General features: G+C 35.1%; 1 pseudogene; it reads right to left on the bottom strand.

Moving 5' to 3' along the window:
• Positions 4,286-4,684, bottom strand: LOC100623702 (annotated as a pseudogene).

Below are 5,783 nucleotides of genomic sequence, written 5' to 3' on the forward strand. Positions count from 1 at the left end.
ACCCCTTGACTTCAGGCCTTAAGACACTAAACAGATAATTCAGCTAATCCAAGCCTGGATTTTGATTTATAGAAATTGTGAGGTAACAAATTGCTTTAAGCCAAGGTTCTACAGTCTATAAAAAGTGAATACAGTTTTTTTTCACTTTTTTTTTTGGTTTGTGTTTTTAGGGCTGCACTGTGGCATATAGAAGTTACCAGGCTAGGGTTCAAAACAGAGCTGCAGCTGCCAGCCTACAGCATAGCCATAGTAACGTGTCTATGATCTATACCACAGCTCATAGCAATGCCAGATCCTTAACCCACCCAGAGAGGCCAGGGATCAAACTCGCAAGCTCATGGATACTAGTCAGGTTCGTTTCTGCTGAGCCACAGCATGAACTCCAGTTTTTTTCACTTTCTATCAGAAGTTAGTTATATGTTTCATGGAAGTATAGAGAGATTACAGATTTTTTTTTTTTTTCTGGAAAACACATTTTTGCTATAATTAACATAGCCTAACTTGAACCATCCTGCCAAAGTAGGTGTGGTTTTATATACATTTCATTAACTATACTGTCACAACACAAGTAAACTTTTTTCCTCTAAAGAGAATAAGCATAATTCTACTAGAGTTAGGGAAAATTCTTTACTTTTACTGTTTAATACTCTTCATTCCTATACTTCAGTCCCCAACTAAATATCAAATTTATTTTTGATTCCTCATAAAAGATAAAAGGATATCCAGCTGTAACAGAAATAATCCAGTTTATGAACAGTGGAGGTAAGAAAGCTAGGAAAAAAATAAAAAGATAATTCAAATAAAGTCCTTCTAGAAATCCTGCTTTCTTTTTATTCCAATGATTTGTCTAACCTCCTGTTCACCTGAGTTATGATGCATGATTTTGGGACTTCCTTTGTGAGATATTCTCATTTTAATGACCCTTCTAAGGAGATATTCCTCTTCTATAATTGTGTAACTTTAAATTTGTTTTTAGTCTTCTAGCATATATAGTTTTAAATAGTTCCAGCCAAGAATATCTTGTTGGCATAAAGTATGAATAACTTAGGGCAGGGGGAGGAGAAGGAAAATTTCTTTCCATTACTTTAAAGTCAATATTCACTTATATTCATAACTTCTAACAAAAATTCTGAAATATTTGATTTACTTTGTAGCCTCCTATATGAGTTGTTTATTCCCAAACCTGATTACACCTTCCCCCAAAAACCTTCAATGGTAAGTAAAAGTTTAGACATATAAGTGACAGATGTTTCTCATGTCCTCATTTCCATTATTCTTCAGGCAGCTGCTATTGCAAATCATTTTACTTTCCAGTAATCTCTTTTTTTAGTTGCTTTCAGGAAAATGTTTTTTCATCTGGGTTTCCGAATTCCTTTTCCTTTCTTTTCTTTGATCTATTTTGTCAACATTCAAGTGATCTATCTACTCTGAGCCAATAAACCAAATTTGTATCTTTCATTAATACTTTGGTTGTTTTTTTTCACCTTGCTTTTGGGATACTGTGTGAAATTTATCTCAAAAAGTAGTATTTTAAGAAACTTAATATTCATTTTGGTCATTTACATGCAAAATAAACACACTAGTTTCTTCCAAGTACAATTTAAATATTCATTATTTATTATAAAATCATTTTGCTTTTTCCATTTTGTAATGTAGTTGAAATCATATATTATGTAGACTTTTCAGATTGCCTTGTCTCACCTAGTAGTATGCATTAAATGTTCCTTTATTTCTCTTCATACCTTGATAGTTCATTTCCTTTTAATGCTAAATAATATTTATCCATTCTCAGTTTGTCTGTTTACCAAGGACTCTTGATTCTTCCACCTTTGTGGCTAATTATGAATGAAGCTTCTATAAACATACATGCACAGGTTTTTGTTTGGCTGTAAATTCAGCACCTTTGGGTAAATTCCAAGAAGTGCAGTTGCTATATTTTGTGGTAAGAGTATATACAGTTTTTTTCAGAATCCACCAAACTATCTCCCAGTGTGTCTGTACCATTTTGTATCTCCACCAGAAATGAATGAAAGCTCCTATGGCTCTACCTTTTCTCCAGAAGTTGGTGTTGTCAGTATTCCTAATTTTGGCCACTATAGTAAGTATGTCGCAGTATCTAAATATTGTTTTGATCTGCATTTCTCTGATGACATATGGTGTGGAGGATCTTTTCATATGCTTATTTGCCATCTGTATACTTTCCTTGGTGAGGTATCTGTTAAGGTCATTAGCCTAATTTTTAATTGGGTTGTTTGAATTCTTATTGTTGAGTTTGAGTGTCTTTTGTATATTTCGAATAACAGTTTTTGTCTTTTGCAAATATTTTCTCCCAGTCTGTGGCCTCTCTTCTCATTCTCTTGACAGTGTCTTTTGCAAATTAGAAATTTTTAATTTCAGTGAAGTCCAGTTTATCAATTATTTCTTTTATGGATCATGAATTGGTGTTGCATCTAAAAAGTCATTGCTGGAGTTCCCGTTTTGGTGCAGTGGAAAGGAATCTGACTGATCTCTTTGAGGATGAGGCTTTAATCCCTGGCCTCACTCTATGGTAAGGGATCCAGTGTTGGTGTGAGCTGTGGTGTTGTTCACATACATGGCTCAGATCCTGTATTGCTGTGGCTGTGTCACAGGCCAGCAGCTGTAGCTCCAATTCCACCCCAGCCTGGGAACTTCCACATGCAGCAGGTGTGGCCCTAAAAAGCAATAAATAAATAAATAAATAAATAAATATTATTGCCAAATACTAGGTTATATAGATTTTCTGGAAAAGGCAAAACTATAAAAACAATAATATCAGTGGTTGCTAGGGGTTAGAGGAAAGGGACAGACAATTAGGCTGAGAATAAAAGATTTCTAAGGCAGTAAAACTACTCTGTACAATGTTATAATGGTATATACATTGTTGTTTTACATTTTTCCAAACTAATAGAGTATACAATACCAAGAGTAAAATTTGATTTAAACTGTGAACTCAGTGTTAATGATGTGTTGGTATAGGTACCACAATTGTAACATAAGTATCTCTCTGGTGGAGAATGTTGATAATGAAGAGGCTTTGCATGTGTGAAAGCAGGTAGTATAGGGAAAACTCTTCCCTTCTGCTCAGTTTTGCTCTGAGCCTAAGACAGCTCTAAAGAATAAATTCTATTAAAAATTATAAAATTATTTGTCATTCACAATGTTGTACTTTAAACATACGTATTCTATCATTAGAAAAATTTCTGATACATATAGTAAATCTTACTTTGCCATTAATTTTGTTTTATTATGTTTGAGAGGTCAAACACATTTTGTCAAGTATATTCTTTCTCTGGTTTGAAAGACAGTTGTCATATAACATAGTTCTTATCTAAATGCTATGTAACAAGATCACTTTTTTAACTAATTTTCCACAGTGTTCATTGCTTTATTTTTTCCTATCTTAATCTCTCACTCTCACTTTTTTTTTTTTTTTCCCCCCCAGGGCCGCAAGCAAGGCATAGGAAGTTCCCAGGCTAGGGGTCAAATTGGATCTACAGCTACCAGCCTATGCCACAGCCACAGCAACACAGGATCCCAGCCACATCTGCAACCTATACCACAGCTCACAGCAACGCTGGATCCTTAACCCACTGAGCAAGGACAGGGGTCAAATCCACATACTCATGGATCCTAGTTGGGATCTTTAACCTCTGAGACACAAAGGCAACTCCTTAATCTCTTTTAGATACAGTTTTTGCATGACAGTTCTTAGTTTTAATACCAAGTTCAATCTCTCTTTGTTTCTCAAAAGAGATTGATTGTGGGGGTTGTTATACAAACCTTCACGTGAAACAGAAATTAATAGAATTATTTATACTTATAGGCACACACACACACACACACAGAAATGCAAGCTTTAAAAATGATGAGACAATTATGTCTGTAGTCTCGTTATCAGTATACAAATATACCAAAGTCAGTTTCTTGGTTTTGATATTGTATTACAGTTATCTATCTCCACTGAGGGAATCTAGGGAATCTAGGTGAGATGTACAAAAATATCTTTGTACCATTTTTGCAAATTCCTGTGACTCTATAATGATTTAACAATAAAAAGTTAAATAACTTAGTCCATAATATGTACTCAGTAGTTGGTATTATTATAACTCTGTTAATCTGTCTACCTTATTAACTGAGAAATGAAAAGATAAAAGGAATATTTATTTACAGTTGCATGCAATTTAACTACAAATTTTAAATATAATTCTATATGTGTAGACTTTATTTTTATTTTTTATTTTTTTAAGAGCCATTTTTTATTTGATCATTTCTTGCATTTGAAGTACTTCTCAATGACATCCTTGGCTTGAGACTCTTTGCCATAGTCCTTAACTACCACAAAACTGCAACCAACTACTTTACAGGGTTTTCCCTCTCTGTCAGTTTTACAGAGGCCTTTCCATCCACCTAGTTTCTTGTTGTCATCAACTTTAATAAGGTTGATCTGGTACTAAGCACAAAGGGCCTCCACCAAGCTGACATACCTTGGTTCATCACAGTTGGATGCAAGCACACAAAGATGGACTTGGCAATTGTCTAAGGCTATGACAGCTTTGCTAATTCCACGTGCTAGGCTATTGCGGATGAGGACAGTCTTCAGCTCCTCTTGCAGAGCAGTTTTAATGTTCACTACACTTCCAGCAGCAATGCTATCATTGGCCATAGCAGTGGGTTATGGGTGGAGCTAAGTATTAAGTGCACGGGAGCCTCTGCCTCCATGCGACTCAGCGGTGGCAGGCAGAGCATGACCTTCTTTTTTTACAGAGAGATTTTTGAGGTGAAAAGGAGGATTGTAAGAATAAATTAATGTTAACAAACAGAACTTCTTTCCACTAATGCCAAATTAAAGCTTTAATTAAATATAGTACTAGTAAATCAGTCTGTGAGCTTAATCGGTTGACAGGAATACACTGTAAATTTACTCTTCTTTTGTATTTATCTAGTATAAACCAGTGTTTTAATTAGCTAAAAAATGTGCCTTATCAATGTTTTAAAAGAATATTAATAATATATTAATACCTTACTATATAAGGAGACCTTCTGGGTTCTTAGATTATTGATTACATAGCTGATGGTTAAGCATTAATGAGCCATCTTTTTTTCCTAATGTCCAAGTTTTTCCCTGGTTAGTAGTCCTGTTCTCAAGGAGACACATTTATTCTTTCAGGTCACCAAAGTGCCATTTCGTGCATCATTAGTTTAATAGAGAAAGTCTTCTATGGTGTACTAAATGCTATCCCAGAGGCTAAACATTGTTGTTTAATCCAACAAATTTAATGAGAGTCTTGAATTTTGAGGAGATGATGCTAGATTCACAAGTGAGTAAGCCAAAATTTGTGTTATAACTTGCTTTGGGAATAAAAACACATATGACCTCAAAGGAAACAAAGCACTGCTTATAGGTCATGGATCTTAGAAAAGACTAGTAGCCTAATATGAAATAAGGATGTAATGTGAAGGAGGGTTTGAGTTGGAAAAAATTCTTCAGGGAGTCTAATGTTAGAGATAATATTCTTTCAATATATTACCTAAAAAGAAATGGAAAATGGAAAACAAGTTTAGTGATAGTAGATTTTTTTTGTCTTTTTGCTATTTCTTTGGGCCACTCCTGCGGCATATGGAGGTTCCCAGGCTAGGGGTCAAATCGGAGCCGTAGCCACTGGCCTACGCCAGAGCCACAGCAACGCGGGATCCGAGCCGCATCTGCAACCTACACCACTGCTCACGGCAATGCCAGATCGTTAACCCACTGAGCAAGGGCA

Source organism: Sus scrofa, chromosome 13 (genome assembly GCF_000003025.6).
Source record: "Sus scrofa isolate TJ Tabasco breed Duroc chromosome 13, Sscrofa11.1, whole genome shotgun sequence".
NCBI classification, from domain to species: Eukaryota; Metazoa; Chordata; class Mammalia; order Artiodactyla; family Suidae; genus Sus; species Sus scrofa.